Consider the following 19,007-nt stretch of genomic DNA (forward strand, 5'->3'; position numbering starts at 1 on the left):
ATTTTAACAAAATTACAAACAAGAATGTATATTTAGTAGATAACATTATCACTATTTATCGATTTTATGAATTTCATTGGTTGTTTTCAATTGTTTTTTGCTTTCATTTGCGGTTTTGATTGGCTACATGAATTTCCTTAAAACTAATTAGACTCTAAATAAGGAAAAAACTTTTTATGGTGATTGTGATTACAAAATAAATTAAAAATGGTACAACTATTCGAGTTTTTTCAAGTTTCTTTGCTTATTTCAGTAAGAAATATGTTTCTATCAAAACCCTTTTCAATGTCTGAAATGGACATTTATCAGACTTTAAGGTTGAACTACTACAAAAAATTAAAAGAGAATGTTTTAGTTTTAACTTGTTTAGAAACACAGAAAGTTCAATAGTTTTGTTAAAAAGATGGAGAGGAGATTTCAGAAAAGCAGAGTACTGCCAGATTTATCAACAATGTTTTTATCTAGTACAGTTAAGTCAGATTCAGTGGTCTATCAGTAAAAAACAAAACAATGGAAGAGCCTATGAAACAAAAGTTGGAGATAAAGAACATCATTTCGATTACTGTTTTGAATTTGATACAATTACAAAATCTAGTATTGTCAGAATATCTTTTAATCGGTTATCCAAATTTAAAAGACTTCCGGTTGTTTATATTACAAAATATCAAAAACAAAGTGATAAAAATGTATATTTTGGTAATTTCTTTTTTCACTGGTTAGAAAGAGAGCAAATCGAAAAAATTTTGATCGAAATTTCAAAATTTGAATTGCGTATCGAAAAAACAATATAAACTAGACAAGAAATCTCATTTATCTAACTAAGGTATCAAATTTTATATCTTATTTTTGTTAGAAAAATTCAATAAAATTGTTTGATTAGGAAGTTTGATAAACATAGTTTGGTTCTGATCTACAAAGTTTTTTTCAAATCTGCGAATACTTCATTCTGATTGGTTATTACCACAAATACTGCCTGTGAGGGTATCCTCAATAACTACAAACGGTATCAAAATTGTTCAAACAAATTCATCAGAAGTCGAGCTCAATTCTGATTGGTTGACACTAACTTTGTTGAAAATTCCATGACTATTGAAGCTCAATTCTGATTGGTTGACATTAAATTTGTTGAAAATTCCATGACTATTGAAGCTCTGATTGGTTGATATCAGAAAATATTAAAAAATTCCTTATAATTAATGCTCAATTCTGATTGGTTGATAGCAAAACTTTTGAAAACTCCTTGGTTAGATTGGATGATTTTTATTTCAGCTAAGCTAAATAGCACATCCATTTTGATTTTATTTCACGTTAAAAACAATTAGTTAATAAGTTAGCTGTTTTTATTGACTTTTAGTCATTTTTAACTCTTCTATTCAACTCTTCTTATCTAAAAATTTGGTACATTTTAAATCTCCCATTCCAACGAGCAAAATCTTTGTACAGTCCTTACTATTCATTTTTATGATAAATGCTTTTCTGATGCTGTCCAGGATCGAACTTGAGACCTTCTGCGTGTGAGGCAGACGTGATTACCGCTACAAAACAGCACCTGGATTTCTCAAGTAGCTTCTTTTTCTTGTTTTGCAGACCTGGAATTTTTGTCATCAGTGCGTTTGTCGAAAACTTCGGTAAAACTTCGAATGTCTTAATCTATTTTCGTCACATATCAAGCAATTTTTCTGGAGTTAGTTGAAATATAATTTTCAACGAACAAAATATTTGTTCAGTCCTGATTCATGATTTTTACGATAATTGACATTCTGCTGCTGTCCAGGATCGAACTGGGTACCTTCTGCGTGTTAGGCAGATGTGATAACCGCTACACCCTAGCACCTTAGCTTTTTGAAGGAGCTTCTTTTTCTTGTTTTGCAAACCTGGATTTTTTGTCATCAGTGCGTTTGTCGAAAATTTCGGTAAAGCTTCGCATGTCTTAATGTATTTTCGTCACGTGTCAGGCAATTTTTCTGGAGTTAGTTGAAATATAATTTTCAACGAACAAAATCTTTGTACAGACCTTATTCATCATTTTCATGATAGTTGACTTTCTGATGCTGTCCAGGATAGAACTGTAGACCTGCGTGTACGGCAGACGTGATAACTGCTACACCATAGCACATGAGTGTTCTTAAGTAGCTTCTTTTTCTTGTTTTGCAGACCTGGAATTTTTGTCATCAGTGCGTTTGTCGAAAATTTCGGAAAAATTTCGCATGTCTTAATGTATTTTTGGTCACATGTTAGGCAATTTATCAGGAGTTACTTGAAACATAATTTCCAACGAGCAAATTCTTTGTACAGTCCTTTTTCATCATTTTCATGATAGTTGACTTTCTGATGCTGTCCAGGATCGAATTGTAGACCTACGTGTGAGGCAGACGTGATAACCGCTACACCACAGTAGCTGAGCTTTCTCAAGTAGCTTCTTTTTCTTGTTTTGCAGACCTGGAATTTTTATCATCAGTGCGTTTGTCGAAATTTTCGGAAAAATTTCGCATTTCTCAATGAATTTTCGTCACGTGTTAGGCAATTTTTCTGGAGTTAGTTGAAATATAAATTCCAACGAGCAAAATCTTTGTACATTCCTTATTATTTATTTTTATGATAGTTGATTTTCTGCTGCTGTCCAGGATCGAACTGGAGACCTTCTGCGTGTTAGGCAGACGTGATAACCGCTACACCACAGCACCTGAGATTTCTCAAGTAGCTTCTTTTTGTTGTTTCGCAGACCTGGAATTGTTGTCATCAGTGCGTTTGTCGAAAACTTCGGTAAAACTTCGCATGTCTTAATGTATTTTCGTCACATGTCAAGCAATTTTTCTGGAGTTACTTGAAACATAATTTCCAACGAGCAAATTCTTTGTACAGTCCTTATTCATCATTTTCATGATAGTTGACTTTCTGATGCTGTCCAGGATCGAATTGTAGACCTACGTCTGAGGCAGACGTGATAACCGCTACACCACAGCAGCTGAGCTTTCTCAAGTAGCTTTTTTTTTCTTGTTTTGCAGACTAGAATTTTTATCATCAGTGCGTTTGTCGAAAATTTCGGAAAAATTTCGCATGTCTCAATGAATTTTCGTCACGTGTTCGGCAATTTTTCTGGAGTTAGTTGAAACATAATTTCCAACGAGCAAAATCTTTGTACATTCCTTATTAATCATTTTAATGATAATTGATTTTCTGATGCTGTCCAGGATCCAACTGGAGACCTTCTGCGTGTGAGTCAGACGTGATAACCGCTACACCACAGCACCTGATATTTCCCAAGTAGCTTCTTTTTGTTGTTTCGCAGACCTGGAATTGTTGTCATCAGTGCGTTTGTCGAAAACTTCGGTAAAACTTCGCATGTCTTAATGTATTTTCGTCACATGTCAGGCCATTTTTCTGGAGTTAGTTGAAACATAATTTCCAACGAGCAAAATCTTTGTACAGTCCCTATTCATCATTTTCATGATAGTTGACTTTCTGATGCTGTCCAGGATCGAATTGTAGACCTGCGTGTGAGGCAGACGTGATAACCGCTACACCATAGCACCTGAGCTTTCTCAAGTAGCTTCTTTTTCTCGTTTTGCAGACCTGAAATTTTTGTCATCAGTGCGTTTGTCGAAAATTTCGGAAAAACTTCGCATGTCCTAATGTATTTTCGTCACATGCTGGGCCCTTTTTCTGGAGTTAGTTGAAATATAGTTTTCAACAAACAAAATCTTTGTACAGTCCTTATTCATCATTTTCATGATAGTTCACTTTCTGATGCTGTCCAGGATCGAACTGTAGACCTGCGTGTAACGCAGACGTGATAACTGCTACACCATAGCACATGAGTGTTCATAAGTAGCTTCTTTTTCTTGTTTTGCAGACCTGGAATTTTTGTCATCAGTGCGTTTGTCGAAAATTTCGGAAAAACTTCGCATGTCTTAATGTATTTTTGGTCACATGTTAGGCAATTTTTCAGGAGTTACTTGAAACATAATTTCCAACGAGCAAATTCTTTGTACAGTCCTTATTCATCATTTTCATGATAGTTGACTTTCTGATGCTGTCCAGGATCGAATTGTAGACCTACGTGTGAGGCAGACGTGACAACCGCTACACCACAGCAGCTGAGCTTTCTCAAGTAGCTTCTTTTTCTTGTTTTGCAGACTGGAGTTTTTATCATCAGTGCGTTTGTCGAAAATTTCGGAAAAATTTCGCATGTCTCAATGAATTTTTGTCACGTGTTAGGCAATTTTTCTGGAGTTAGTTGAAATATAATTTCCAACGAGCAAAATCTTTATACAGTCCCTATTCATCATTTTCATGATAGTTGATTTTCTGATGCTGTCCAGGATCCAACTGGAGACCTTCTGCGTGTGAGTCAGACGTGATAACCGCTACACCACAGCACCTGATATTTCCCAAGTAGCTTCTTTTTGTTGTTTCGCAGACCTGGAATTGTTGTCATCAGTGCGTTTGTCGAAAACTTCGGTAAAACTTCGCATGTCTTAATGTATTTTCGTCACATGTCAGGCAATTTTTCTGGAGTTAGTTGAAACATAATTTCCAACGAGCAAAATCTTTATACAGTCCCTATTCATCATTTTCATGATAGTTGACTTTCTGATGCTGTCCAGGATCGAATTGTAGACCTGCGTGTGAGGCAGACGTGATAACCGCTACACCACAGCACCTGAGCTTTCTCAAGTAGCTTCTTTTTCTTGTTTTGCAGACCTGAAATTTTTGTCATCAGTGCGTTTGTCGAAAATTTCGGAAAAACTTCGCATGTCCTAATGTATTTTCGTCACATGCTGGGCCCTTTTTCTGGAGTTAGTTGAAATATAATTTTCAACAAACAAAATCTTTGTACAGTCCTTATTCATCATTTTCATGATAGTTCACTTTCTGATGCTGTCCAGGAACGAACTGTAGACCTGCGTGTAAGGCAGACGTGATAACTGCTACACCATAGCACATGAGTGTTCATAAGTAGCTTCTTTTTCTTGTTTTGCAGACCTGGAATTTTTGTCATCAGTGCGTTTGTCGAAAATTTCGGAAAAACTTCGCATGTCTTAATGTATTTTTGGTCACATGTTAGGCAATTTTTCAGGAGTTAGTTGAGATATAATTTCCAACGAGCAAAATCTTTGTACATTCCTTATTATTCATTTTTATGATAAATGATTTTCTGATGCAGTCCAGGATCGAACTGGAGACCTTCTGCGTGTGAGGCAGACGTGATAACCGCTACACCACAGCACCTGAGCTTTCTCAAGTAGCTTCTTTTTCTTGTTTTGCAGACCTGGAATTTTTATCATCAGTGCGTTTGTCGAAAATTTCGGAAAAATTTCGCATGTCTCAATGAATTTTCGTCACGTGTTAGGCAATTTTTCTGGAGTTAGTTGAAATATAATTTCCAACGAGCAAAATCTTTGTACATTCCTTATTATTCAATTTTATGATAATTGATTTTGTGATGCTGTCCAGGATCGAACTGGAGACCTTCTGCGTGTGAGGCAGACGTGATAACCGCTACACCACAGCACCTGATATTTCTCAAGTAGCTTCTTTTTGTTGTTTCGCAGACCTGGAATTGTTGTCATCAGTGTGTTTGTCGAAAACTTCGGTAAAACTTCGCATGTCTTAATGTATTTTCGTCACATGTCAGGCAATTTTTCTGGAGTTAGTTGAAACATAATTTCCAACGAGCAAAATCTTTGTACAGTCCCAGTCATCATTTTCATGATAGTTGACTTTCTGATGCTGTCCAGGATCGAATTGTAGACCTGCATGTGAGGCAGACGTGATAACCGCTACACCACAGCACCTGATATTTGTCAAGTAGCTTCTTTTTGTTGTTTCGCAGACTGGAATTTTTATCATCAGTGCGTTTGTCGAAAATTCCGGAAAAATTTCGCATGTCTCAATGAATTTTCGTCACGTGTTAGGCAATTTTTCTGGAGTTAGTTGAAATATAATTTCCAACGAGCAAAATCTTTGTACATTCCTAATTATTCATTTTAATGATAATTGATTTTCTGATGCTGTTCAGGCTCGAACTGGAGACCTTCTGCGTGTGAGGCAGACGTGATAACCGCTACACCACAGCACCTGATATTTCTCAAGTAGCTTCTTTTTGTTGTTTCGCAGACCTGGAATTGTTGTCATCAGTGCGTTTGTCGAAAACTTCGCATGTCTTCATGTATTTTCGTCACATGTCAGGCAATTTTTCTGGAGTTACTTGAAACATAATTTCCAACGAGCAAATTCTTTGAACAGTCCTTATTCATCATTTTCATGATAGTTGACTTTCTGATGCTGTCCAGGATCGAATTGTAGACCTACGTGTGAGGCAGACGTGATAACCGCTACACCACAGCAGCTGAGCTTTCTCAAGTAGCTTCTTTTTCTTGTTTTGCAGACTGGAATTTTTATCATCAGTGCGTTTGTCGAAAATTTCGGAAAAATTTCGCATGTCTCAATGAATTTTCGTCACGTGTTAGGCAATTTTTCTGGAGTTAGTTGAAATATAATTTCCAACGAGCAAAATCTTTGTACATTCCTTATTAATCATTTTCATGATAGTTGACTTTCTGATGCTGTCCAGGATCGCATTGTAGACCTGCGTGTGAGGCAGACGTGATAACCGCTACACCACAGCACCTGAGCTTTCTCAAGTAGCTTCTTTTTCTTGTTTTGCAGACCTGAAATTTTTGTCATCAGTGCGTTTGTCGAAAATTTCGGAAAAACTTCGCATGTCCTAATGTATTTTCGTCACATGTTGGGCCCTTTTTCTGGAGTTAGTTGAAATATAATTTTCAACAAACAAAATCTTTGTACAGTCCTTATTCATCATTTTCATGATAGTTCATTTTCTGATGCTGTCCAGGATCGAAATGTAGACCTGCGTGTAAGGCAGACGTGATAACTGCTACACCATAGCACATGAGTGTTCATAAGTAGCTTCTTTTTCTTGTTTTGCAGACCTGGAATTTTTGTCATCAGTGCGTTTGTCGAAAATTTCGGAAAAACTTCGCATGTCTTAATGTATTTTTGGTCACATGTTAGGCAATTTTTCAGGAGTTACTTGAAACATAATTTCCAACGAGCAAATTCTTTGTACAGTCCTTATTCATCATTTTCATGATAGTTGACTTTCTGATGCTGTCCAGGATCGAATTGTAGACGTACGTGTGAGGCAGACGTGATAACCGCTACACCACAGCAGCTGAGCTTTCTCAAGTAGCTTCTTTTTCTTGTTTTGCAGACCTGGAATTTTTATCATCAGTGCGTTTGTCGAAAATTTCGGAAAATTTCGCATGTCTCAATGAATTCTCGTCACGTGTTAGGCAATTTTTCTGGAGTTAGTTGAAATATAATTTCCAACGAGCAAAATCTTTGTACATTCCTTATTATTCAATTTTATGATAATTGATTTTCTGATGATGTCCAGGATCGAACTGGAGACCTTCTGCGTGTGAGGCAGACGTGATAACCGCTACACCACAGAACCTGATATTTCTCAAGTAGCTTCTTTTTGTTGTTTCGCAGACCTGGAATTGTTGTCATCAGTGTGTTTGTCGAAAACTTCGGTAAAACTTCGCATGTCTTAATGTATTTTCGTCACATGTCAGGCAATTTTTCTGGAGTTAGTTGAAACATAATTTCCAACGAGCAAAATCTTTGTACAGTCCCTATTCATCATTTTCATGATAGTTGACTTTCTGATGCTGTCCAGGATCGAATTGTAGACCTGCGTGTGAGGCAGACGTGATAACCGCTACACCACAGCACCTGATATTTGTCAAGTAGCTTCTTTTTGTTGTTTTGCAGACCTGAAATTTTTGTCATCAGTGCGTTTGTCGAAAATTTCGGAAAAACTTCGCATGTCCTAATGTATTTTCGTCACAAGTTGGGCCCTTTTTCTGGAGTTAGTTGAAAGATAATTTTCAACAAACAAAATCTTTGTACAGTCCTTATTCATCATTTTCATGATAGTTCACTTTCTGATGCTGTCCAGGATCGAACTGTAGACCTGCGTGTAAGGCAGACGTGATAACTGCTACACCATAGCACATGAGATTTCATAAGTAGCTTCTTTTTCTTGTTTTGCAGACCTGGAGTTTTTGTCATCAGTGCGTTTGTCGAAAATTTCGGAAAAACTTCGCATGTCTTAATGTATTTTTGGTCACATGTTAGGCAATTTTTCAGGAGTTACTTGAAACATAATTTCCAACGAGCAAATTCTTTGTACAGTCCCTATTCATCATTTTCATGATAGTTGACTTTCTGATGCTGTCCAGGATCGAATTGTAGACGTACGTGTGAGGCAGACGTGATAACCGCTACACCACAGCAGCTGAGTTTTCTCAAGTAGCTTCTTTTTCTTGTTTTGCAGACCTGGAATTTTTATCATCAGTGCGTTTGTCGAAAATTTCGGAAAAATTTCGCATGTCTCAATGAATTTTCGTCACGTGTTAGGCAATTTTTCTGGATTTAGTTGAAATATAATTTCGTACGAGCAAAATCTTTGTACATTCCTTATTATTCAATTTTATGATAATTGATTTTCTGTTGCTGTCCAGGATCGAACTGGAGACCTTCTGCGTGTGAGTCAGACGTGATAACCGCTACACCACAGCAACTGATATTTCTCAAGTAGCTTCTTTTTGTTGTTTCGCAGACCTGGAATTGTTGTCATCAGTGTGTTTGTCGAAAACTTCGGTAAAACTTCGCATGTCTTAATGTATTTTCGTCACATGTCAGGCAATTTTTCTGGAGTTAGTTGAAACATAATTTCCAACGAGCAAAATCTTTGTACATTCCTAATTATTCATTTTAATGATAATTGATTTTCTGATGCTGTTCAGGCTCGAACTGGAGACCTTCTGCGTGTGAAGCAGACGTGATAACCGCTACACCACAGCACCTGATATTTGTCAAGTAGCTTCTTTTTGTTGTTTCGCAGACTGGAATTTTTATCATCAGTGCGTTTGTCGAAAATTTCGGAAAAATTTCGCATGTCTCAATGAATTTTCGTCACGTGTTAGGCAATTTTTCTGGAGTTAGTTGAAATATAATTTCCAACGAGCAAAATCTTTGTACATTCCTAATTATTCATTTTAATGATAATTGATTTTCTGATGCTGTTCAGGCTCGAACTGGAGACCTTCTGCATGTGAAGCAGACGTGATAACCGCTACACCACAGCACCTGATATTTGTCAAGTAGCTTCTTTTTGTTGTTTCGCAGACTGGAATTTTTATCATCAGTGCGTTTGTCGAAAATGTCGGAAAAATTTCGCATGTCTCAATGAATTTTCGTCACGTGTTAGGCAAGTTTTCTGGAGTTAGTTGAAATATAATTTACAACGAGCAAAATCTTTGTACATTCCTAATTATTCATTTTAATGAAAATTGATTTTCTGATGCTGTTCAGGCTCGAACTGGAGACCTTCTGCGTGTGAAGCAGACGTGATAACCGCTACACCACAGCACCTGATATTTCTCAAGTAGCTTCTTTTTGTTGTTTCGCAGACCTGGAATTGTTGTCATCAGTGCGTTTGTCGAAAATTTCGGTAAAACTTCGCATGTCTTAATGTATTTTCGTCTCATGTCAGGCAATTTTTCTGGAGTTACTTGAAACATAATTTCCAACGAGCAAATTCTTTGTACAGTCCTTATTCATCATTTTCATGATAAATGACTTTCTGATGATGCTGTCCAGGATCGAATTGTAGACCTACGTGTGAGGCAGACGTGATAACCGCTACACCACAGCAGCTGAGCTTTCTCAAGTAGCTTCTTTTTCTTGTTTTGCAGACTGGAATTTTTATCATCAGTGCGTTTGTCGAAAATTTCGGAAAAATTTCGCATGTCTCAATGAATTTTCGTCACGTGTTAGGCAATTTTTCTGGAGTTAGTTGAAATATAATTTCCAACGAGCAAAATCTTTGTACATTCCTTATTAATCGTTTTAATGATAATTGATTTTCTGATGCTGTCCAGGATCCAACTGGAGACCTTCTGCGTGTGAGTCAGACGTGATAACCGCTACACCACAGCACCTGATATTTCTCAAGTAGCTTCTTTTTGTTGTTTCGCAGACCTGGAATTGTTGTCATCAGTGCGTTTGTCGAAAACTTCGGTAAAACTTCGCATGTCTTAATGTATTTTCGTCACATGTCAGGCAATTTTTCTGGAGTTAGTTGAAACATAATTTCCAACGAGCAAAATCTTTGTACAGTCCCTATTCATCATTTTCATGATAGTTGACTTTCTGATGCTGTCCAGGATCGAATTGTAGACCTGCGTGTGAGGCAGACGTGATAACCGCTACACCACAGCACCTGAGCTTTCTCAAGTAGCTTCTTTTTCTTGTTTTGCAGACCTGAAATTTTTGTCATCAGTGCGTTTGTCGAAAATTTCGGAAAAACTTCGCATGTCCTAATGTATTTTCGTCACATGTTGGGCCCTTTTTCTGGAGTTAGTTGAAAGATAATTTTCAACAAACAAAATCTTTGTACAGTCCTTATTCATCATTTTCATGATAGTTCACTTTCTGATGCTGTCCAGGATCGAACTGTAGACCTGCGTGTAAGGCAGACGTGATAACTGCTACACCATAGCACATGAGTGTTCATAAGTAGCTTCTTTTTCTTGTTTTGCAGACCTGGAATTTTTGTCATCAGTGCGTTTGTCGAAAATTTCGGAAAAACTTCGCATGTCTTAATGTATTTTTGGTCACATGTTAGGCAATTTTTCAGGAGTTACTTGAAACATAATTTCCAACGAGCAAATTCTTTGTCCAGTCCTTATTCATCATTTCCATGATAGTTGACTTTCTGATGCTGTCCAGGATCGAATTGTAGACGTACGTGTGAGGCAGACGTGATAACCGCTACACCACAGCAGCTGAGCTTTCTCAAGTAGCTTCTTTTTCTTGTTTTGCAGACCTGGAATTTTTATCATCAGTGCGTTTGTCGAAAATTTCGGAAAAATGTCGCATGTCTCAATGAATTTTCGTCACGTGTTAGGCAATTTTTCTGGAGTTAGCTGAAATATAATTTCCAACGAGCAAAATTTTTGTATATTCCTTATTATTCAATTTTATGATAATTGATTTTCTGATGCTGTCCAGGATCGAACTGGAGACCTTCTGCGTGTGAGGCAGACGTGATAACCGCTACACCACAGCACCTGATATTTCTCAAGTAGCTTCTTTTTGTTGTTTCGCAGACTGGAATTTTTATCATCAGTGCGTTTGTCGAAAATTTCGGAAAAATTTCGCATGTCTCAATGAATTTTCGTCACGTGTTAGGCAATTTTTCTGGAGTTAGTTGAAATATAATTTCCAACGAGCAAAATCTTTGTACATTCCTTATTATTCATTTTTATGATAATTGATTTTCTGATGCTGTCCAGGATCCAACTGGAGACCTTCTGCGTGTGAGTCAGACGTGATAACCGCTACACCACCGCACCTGATATTTCCCAAGTAGCTTCTTTTTGTTGTTTCGCAGACCTGGAATTGTTGTCATCAGTGCGTTTGTCGAAAACTTCGGTAAAACTTCGCATGTCTTAATGTATTTTCGTCACATGTCAGGCAATTTTTCTGGAGTTAGTTGAAACATAATTTCCAACGAGCAAATTCTTTGTACAGTCCTTATTCATCATTTTCATGATAGTTGACTTTCTGATGCTGTCCAGGATCGAATTGAGACCTACGTGTGAGGCAGACGTGATAAACGCTACACCACAGCAGCTGAGCTTTCTCAAGTAGCTTCTTTTTCATGTTTTGCAGACTGGAATTTTTATCATCAGTGCGTTTGTCGAAAATTTCGGAAAAATTTCGCATGTCTCAATGAATTTTCGTCACGTGTTAGGCAATTTTTCAGGAGTTACTTGAAATATAATTTCCAACGAGCAAAATCTTTGTACAGTCCTTATTCATCATTTTGATGATAGTTGATTTTCTGATGCTGTCCAGGATCGAATTGTAGACCTGCGTGTGAGGCAGACGTGATAACAGCTACACCACAGCACCTGAGCTTTCTCAAGTAGCTTCTTTTTGTTGTTTTGCAGACCTGGAAATGTTGTCATCAGTGCGTTTGTCGAAAACTTCGGTAAAACTTCGCATGTCTTAGTGTGTTTTCGTCACATGTCAGGCAATTTTTCTGGAGTTAGTTGAAACATAATTTCCAACGAGCAAATTCTTTGTACAGTCCTTATTCATCATTTTCATGATAGTTGACTTTCTGATGCTGTCCAGGATCGAATTGAGACCTACGTGTGAGGCAGACGTGATAACCGCTACACCACAGCAGCTGAGCTTTCTCAAGTAGCTTCTTTTTCATGTTTTGCAGACTAGAATTTTTATCATCAGTGCGTTTGTCGAAAATTTCGGAAAAATTTCGCATGTCTCAATGAATTTTCGTCACGTGTTAGGCAATTTTTCTGGAGTTAGTTGAAATCTAATTTCCAACGAGCAAAATCTTTGTACATTCCTTATGAATCATTTTAATGATAATTGATTTTCTGATGCTGTCCAGGATCCAACTGGAGACCTTCTGCGTGTGAGTCAGACGTGATAACCGCTACACCACCGCACCTGATATTTCCCAAGTAGCTTCTTTTTGTTGTTTCGCAGACCTGGAATTGTTGTCATCAGTGCGTTTGTCGAAAACTTCGGTAAAACTTCGCATGTCTTAATGTATTTTCGTCACATGTCAGGCAATTTTTCTGGAGTTAGTTGAAACATAATTTCCAACGAGCAAATTCTTTGTACAGTCCTTATTCATCATTTTCATGATAGTTGACTTTCTGATGCTGTCCAGGATCGAATTGAGACCTACGTGTAAGGCAGACGTGATAACCTCTACACCACAGCACCTGAGTTTTCTCAAGTAGCTTCTTTTTCTTGTTTTGCAGACCTGAAATTTTTGTCATCAGTGCGTTTGTCGAAAATTTCGGAAAAACTTCGCATGTCTCAATGAATTTTCGTCACGTGTTAGGCAATTTTTCTGGAGTTAGTTGAAATATAATTTCCAACGAGCAAAATGTTTGTACATTCCTTATTATTCAATTTTATGATAATTGATTTTCTGATGCTGTCCAGGATCGAACTGGAGACATTCTGCGTGTAAGGCAGACGTGATAACCGCTACACCACAGCAACTGAGCTTTCTCAAGTAGCTTCTTTTTCTTGTTTTGCAGACCTGGAGTTTTTATCATCAGTGCGTTTGTCGAAAATTTCGGAAAAATTTCGCATGTCTCAATGAATTTTCGTCACGTGTTAGGCAATTTTTCTGGAGTTAGTTGAAATATAATTTCCAACGAGCAAAATGTTTGTACATTCCTTATTATTCAATTTTATGATAATTGATTTTCTGATGCTGTCCAGGATCGAACTGGAGACATTCTGCGTGTAAGGCAGACGTGATAACCTCTACACCACAGCACCTGAGTTTTCTCAAGTAGCTTCTTTTTCTTGTTTTGCAGACCTGAAATTTTTGTCATCAGTGCGTTTGTCGAAAATTTCGGAAAAACTTCGCATGTCCTAATGTATTTTCGTCACGTGTTGGGCCCTTTTTCTGGAGTTAGTTGAAATATAATTTTCAACAAACAAAATCTTTGTACAGTCCTTATTCATCATTTTCATGATAGTTCACTTTCTGATGCTGTCCAGGATCGAACTGTAGACCTGCGTGTAAGGCAGACGTGATAACTGCTACACCATAGCACATGAGTGTTCATAAGTAGCTTCTTTTTCTTGTTTTGCAGACCTGGAATTTTTGTCATCAGTGCGTTTGTCGAAAATTTCGGAAAAACTTCGCATGTCTTAATGTATTTTTGGTCACATATTAGGCAATTTTTCAGGAGTTACTTGAAACATAATTTCCAACGAGCAAATTCTTTGTACAGTCCTTATTCATCATTTTCATGATAGTTGACTTTCTGATGCTGTCCAGGATCGAATTGTAGACGTACGTGTGAGGCAGACGTGATAACCGCTACACCACAGCAGCTGAGCTTTCTCAAGTAGCTTCTTTTTCTTGTTTTGCAGACCTGGAATTTTTATCATCAGTGCGTTTGTCGAAAATTTCGGAAAAATTTCGCATGTCTCAATGAATTTTTGTCACGTGTTAGGCAATTTTTCTGGAGTTAGTTGAAATATAATTTCCAACGAGCAAAATCTTTGTACATTCCTTATTATTCAATTTTATGATAATTGATTTTCTGATGCTGTCCAGGATCGAACTGGAGACCTTCTGCGTGTGAGGCAGACGTGATAACCGCTACACCACAGCACCTGATATTTCTCAAGTAGCTTCTTTTTGTTGTTTCGCAGACCTGGAATTGTTGTCATCAGTGTGTTTGTCGAAAACTTCGGTAAAACTTCGCATGTCTTAATGTATTTTCGTCACATGTCAGGCAATTTTTCTGGAGTTAGTTGAAACATAATATCCAACGAGCAAAATCTTTGAACAGTCCCTATTCATCATTTTCATGATAGTTGACTTTCTGATGCTGTCCAGGATCGAATTGTAGACCTGCGTGTGAGGCAGACGTGATAACCGCTACACCACAGCACCTGAGCTTTCTCAAGTAGCTTCTTTTTCTTGTTTTGTAGACCTGGAATTTTTGTCATCAGTGCGTTTGTCGAAAACTTCGGAAAAACTTCGCATGTCTTAATGTATTTTCGTCACATGTCAGGCAATTTTTCTGAGGTTAGTTGGAACATAATTTCCAACGAGCAAAATCTTTGAACAGTCCCTATTCATCATTTTCATGATAGTTGACTTTCTGATGCTGTCCAGGATCGAATTGTAGACCTGCGTGTGAGGCAGACGTGATAACCGCTACACCACAGCACCTGAGCTTTCTCAAGTAGCTTCTTTTTCTTGTTTTGCAGACCTGAAATTTTTGTCATCAGTGCGTTTGTCGAAAATTTTGGAAAAACTTCGCATACCCTAATGTATTTTCGTCACATGTTGGGCCCTTTTTCTGGAGTTAGTTGAAATATAATTTTCAACGAACAAAATCTTTGTACAGTCCTTATTCATCATTTGCATGATAGTTGACTTTCTGATGCTGTCCAGGATCGAACTGTAGACCTGCGTGTAAGGCAGACGTGATAACTGCTACACCATAGCACATGAGTGTTCTGAAGTAGCTTCTTTTTCTTGTTTTGCAGAACTGGAATTTTTGTCATCAGTGCGTTTGTCGAAAATTTCGGAAAAACTTCGCATGTCTTAATGTATTTTTGGTCACATGTTAGGCATTTTTTCAGGAGTTACTTGAAACATAATTTCCAACGAGCAAATTATTTGTACAGTCCTTATTCATCATTTTCATGATAGTTGACTTTCTGATGCTGTCCAGGATGGAATTGTAGACCTACGTGTGGGGCAGACGTGATAACCGCTACACCACAGCAGCTGAGCTTTCTCAAGTAGCTTCTTTTTCTTGTTTTGCAGACCTGGAATTTTTATCATCAGTGCGTTTGTCGAAAACTTCGGAAAAATTTCGCATGTCTCAATGAGTTTTCGTCACGTGTTAGGCAATTTTTCTGGAGTTAGTTGAAATATAATTTCCAACGAGCAAAATCTTTGTACATTCCTTATTATTCATTTTTATGATAAATGATTTTCTGATGCAGTCCAGGATCGAACTAGAGACCTTCTGCGTGTGAGGCAGACGTGATAACCGCTACACCACAGCACCTGAGATTTCTCAAGTAGCTTATTTTTGTTGTTTCGCAGACCTGGAATTGTTGCCATCAGTGCGTTTGTCGAAAACTTTGGTAAAACTTCGCATGTCTTAATGTATTTTCGTCATATGTCAGGCAATTTTTCTGGAGTTACTTGAAACATAATTTCCAGCGAGCAAATTCTTTGTACAGTCCCTATTCATCATTTTCATGATAGTTGACTTTCTGATGCTGTCCAGGATCGAATTGTAGACCTGCGTGTGAGGCAGACGTGATAACCGCTACACCACAGCACCTGAGCTTTCTCAAGTAGCTTCTTTTTCTTGTTTTGCAGACCTGAAATTTTTGTCATCAGTGCGTTTGTCGAAAATTTTGGAAAAACTTCGCATGTCTTAATGTATTTTTGGTCACATGTTAGGCAATTTTTCAGGAGTTACTTGAAACATAATTTCCAACGAGCAAATTATTTGTACAGTCCTTATTCATCATTTTCATGATAGTTGACTTTCTGATGCTGTCCAGGATGGAATTGTAGACCTACGTGTGAGGCAGACGTGATAACCGCTACACCACAGCAGCTGAGCTTTCTCAAGTAGCTTCTTTTTCTTGTTTTGCAGACCTGGATTTTTTATCATCAGTGCGTTTGTCGAAAACTTCGGAAAAATTTCGCATGTCTCAATGAGTTTTCGTCACGTGTTAGGCAATTTTTCTGGAGTTAATTGAAATATAATTTCCAACGAGCAAAATCTTTGTACATTCCTTATTATTCATTTTTATGATAAATGATTTTCTGATGCAGTCCAGGATCGAACTGCAGACCTTCTGCGTGTGAGGCAGACGTGATAACCGCTACACCACAGCACCTGAGATTTCTCAAGTAGCTTCTTTTTGTTGTTTCGCAGACCTGGAATTGTTGCCATCAGTGCGTTTGTCGAAAACTTTGGTAAAACTTCGCATGTCTTAATGTATTTTCGTCATATGTCAGGCAATTTTTCTGGAGTTACTTGAAACATAATTTCCAGCGAGCAAATTCTTTGTACAGTCCTTATTCATCATTTTCATGATAGTTGACTTTCTGATGCTGTCCAGGATCGAATTGTAGACCTACGTGTGAGGCAGACGTGATAACCGCTACACCACAGCAGCTGAGCTTTCTCAAGTAGTTTCTTTTTCTTGTTTTGCAGACCTGGAATTTTTATCATCAGTGCGTTTGTCGAAAATTTCGGGAAAATTTCGCATGTCTCAATGAATTTTCGTCACGTGTTAGGCAATTTTTCTGGAGTTAGTTGAAATTTAATTTCCAACGAGCAAAATCTTTGTACATTCCTGATTATTCATTTTTATGCTAATTGATTTTCTGATGCTGTCCAGGATCGAACTCGAGACCTTCTGCGTGTGAGGCAGACGTGATAACCGCTACACCACAGCACCTGAGATTTCTCAAGTAGCTTCTTTTTGTTGTTTCGCAGACCTGGAATTGTTGCCATCAGTGCGTTTGTCGAAAACTTTGGTAAAACTTCGCATGTCTTAATGTATTTTCGTCATATGTCAGGCAATTTTTCTGGAGTTACTTGAAACATAATTTCCAGCGAGCAAATTCTTTGTACAGTCCTTATTCATCATTCTCATGATAGTTGACTTTCTGATGCTGTCCAGGATCGAATTGTAGACCTACGTGTAAGGCAGACGTGATAACCGCTACACCACAGCAGCTGAGCTTTCTCAAGTAGTTTCTTTTTCTTGTTTTGCAGACCTGGAATTTTTATCATCAGTGCGTTTGTCGAAAATTTCGGGAAAATTTCGCATGTCTCAATGAATTTTCGTCACGTGTTAGGCAATTTTTCTGGAGTTAGTTGAAATCTAATTTCCAACGAGCAAAATCTTTGTACATTCCTGATTATTCATTTTTATGCTAATTGATTTTCTGATGCTGTCCAGGATCGAACTGGAGACCTTCTGCGTGTGAGGCAGACGTGATAACCGCTACACCACAGCACCTGAGATTTCTCAAGTAGCTTCTTTTTGTTGTTTCGCAGACCTGGAATTGTTGTCATCAGTGCGTTTGTCGAAAGATTCGATAAAACTTCGCATGTCCTAATGTATTTTCGTCACATATCAGGCAATTTTTCTGGAGTTAGTTGAAACATAATTTCCAACGAGCAAAATCTTTATACAGTCCCTATTCATCATTTTCATGATAGTTGACTTTCTGATGCTGTCCAGGATCGAATTGTAGACCTACGTGTGAGGCAGACGTGATAACCGCTACACCACAGCAGCTGAGCTTTCTCAAGTAGCTTCTTTTTCTTGTTTTGCAGACCTGGCTTTTTATCACCAGTGCGTTTGTCGAAAATTTCGGAAAAATTTCGCATGTCTCAATGAATTTTCGTCAAGTGTTAGGCAATTTTTCTGGAGTTAGTTAAAATATAAATTCCAACGAGCAAAATCTTTGTACATTCCTTATTATTCATTTTTATGCTAATTGATTTTCTGATGCTGTCCAGGATCGAACTGGAGACCTTCTGCGTGTGAGGCAGACGTGATAACCGCTACACCACAGCACCTGAGATTTCTCAAGTCGCTTCTTTTTGTTGTTTCGCAGACCTGGAATTGTTGTCATCAGTGCGTTTGTCGAAAACTTCGATAAAACTTCGCATGTCCTAATGTATTTTCGTCACATATCAGGTAATTTTTCTGGAGTTAGTTGAAACATAATTTCCAGCGAGCAAATTCTTTGTACAGTCCTTATTCATCATTTTCATGATAGTTGACTTTCTGATGCTCTCCAGGATCGAATTGTAGACCTACGTGTGAGGCAGACGTGATAACCGCTACACCACAGCAGCTGAGCTTTCTCAAGTAGTTTCTTTTTCTTGTTTTGCAGACCTGGAATTTTTATCATCAGTGCGTTTGTCGAAAATTTCGGGAAAATTTCGCATGTCTCAATGAATTTTCGTCACGTGTTAGGCAATTTTTCTGGAGTTAGTTGAAATCTAATTTCCAACGAGCAAAATCTTTGTACATTCCTGATTATTCATTTTTATGCTAATTGATTTTCTGATGCTGTCCAGGATCGAACTGGAGACCTTCTGCGTGTGAGGAAGACGTGATAACCGCTACACCACAGCACCTGAGATTTCTCAAGTAGCTTCTTTTTGTTGTTTCGCAGACCTGGAATTGTTGTCATCAGTGCGTTTGTCGAAAACTTCGATAAAACTTCGCGTGTCCTAATGTATTTTCGTCACATATCAGGCAATTTTTCTGGAGTTAGTTGAAACATAATTTCCAACGAGCAAAATCTTTGTACAGTCCCTATTCATCATTTT

The 19,007-nt window shown here is 37.7% G+C and overlaps 1 protein-coding gene and 18 non-coding genes across 19 annotated transcripts in view; 1 reads left to right on the top strand and 18 right to left on the bottom strand.

Annotated features, from left to right (window-relative positions):
* The window catches only part of LOC134848630 (uncharacterized), a 244,181-nt gene that overhangs the window by 141,287 nt on the left and 83,887 nt on the right, over positions 1–19,007 (top strand). The window lies entirely within an intron of this gene.
* On the bottom strand, positions 2,612–2,684 carry Trnav-aac (transfer RNA valine (anticodon AAC)). The gene has a single exon. It is a non-coding gene; the product is annotated as a tRNA-Val (tRNA).
* Trnav-cac (transfer RNA valine (anticodon CAC)) lies at positions 5,160–5,232 on the bottom strand. The gene has a single exon. It is a non-coding gene; the product is annotated as a tRNA-Val (tRNA).
* Trnav-cac (transfer RNA valine (anticodon CAC)) lies at positions 5,445–5,517 on the bottom strand. The gene has a single exon. It is a non-coding gene; the product is annotated as a tRNA-Val (tRNA).
* Positions 6,010–6,082, bottom strand: Trnav-cac (transfer RNA valine (anticodon CAC)). Its single transcript has one exon. It is a non-coding gene; the product is annotated as a tRNA-Val (tRNA).
* On the bottom strand, positions 8,543–8,615 carry Trnav-cac (transfer RNA valine (anticodon CAC)). The gene has a single exon. It is a non-coding gene; the product is annotated as a tRNA-Val (tRNA).
* Trnav-cac (transfer RNA valine (anticodon CAC)) lies at positions 8,828–8,900 on the bottom strand. The gene has a single exon. It is a non-coding gene; the product is annotated as a tRNA-Val (tRNA).
* Trnav-cac (transfer RNA valine (anticodon CAC)) lies at positions 9,112–9,184 on the bottom strand. Its single transcript has one exon. It is a non-coding gene; the product is annotated as a tRNA-Val (tRNA).
* Trnav-cac (transfer RNA valine (anticodon CAC)) lies at positions 9,396–9,468 on the bottom strand. The gene has a single exon. It is a non-coding gene; the product is annotated as a tRNA-Val (tRNA).
* Trnav-cac (transfer RNA valine (anticodon CAC)) lies at positions 11,097–11,169 on the bottom strand. The gene has a single exon. It is a non-coding gene; the product is annotated as a tRNA-Val (tRNA).
* On the bottom strand, positions 13,074–13,146 carry Trnav-uac (transfer RNA valine (anticodon UAC)). The gene has a single exon. It is a non-coding gene; the product is annotated as a tRNA-Val (tRNA).
* Positions 13,359–13,431, bottom strand: Trnav-uac (transfer RNA valine (anticodon UAC)). Its single transcript has one exon. It is a non-coding gene; the product is annotated as a tRNA-Val (tRNA).
* Positions 14,209–14,281, bottom strand: Trnav-cac (transfer RNA valine (anticodon CAC)). Its single transcript has one exon. It is a non-coding gene; the product is annotated as a tRNA-Val (tRNA).
* Positions 15,623–15,695, bottom strand: Trnav-cac (transfer RNA valine (anticodon CAC)). Its single transcript has one exon. It is a non-coding gene; the product is annotated as a tRNA-Val (tRNA).
* On the bottom strand, positions 16,473–16,545 carry Trnav-cac (transfer RNA valine (anticodon CAC)). The gene has a single exon. It is a non-coding gene; the product is annotated as a tRNA-Val (tRNA).
* Trnav-cac (transfer RNA valine (anticodon CAC)) lies at positions 17,040–17,112 on the bottom strand. Its single transcript has one exon. It is a non-coding gene; the product is annotated as a tRNA-Val (tRNA).
* Positions 17,607–17,679, bottom strand: Trnav-cac (transfer RNA valine (anticodon CAC)). Its single transcript has one exon. It is a non-coding gene; the product is annotated as a tRNA-Val (tRNA).
* Positions 18,173–18,245, bottom strand: Trnav-cac (transfer RNA valine (anticodon CAC)). Its single transcript has one exon. It is a non-coding gene; the product is annotated as a tRNA-Val (tRNA).
* Positions 18,740–18,812, bottom strand: Trnav-cac (transfer RNA valine (anticodon CAC)). The gene has a single exon. It is a non-coding gene; the product is annotated as a tRNA-Val (tRNA).

This window comes from Symsagittifera roscoffensis, chromosome 6 (genome assembly GCF_963678635.1).
Source record: "Symsagittifera roscoffensis chromosome 6, txSymRosc1.1, whole genome shotgun sequence".
NCBI classification, from domain to species: Eukaryota; Metazoa; Xenacoelomorpha; order Acoela; family Convolutidae; genus Symsagittifera; species Symsagittifera roscoffensis.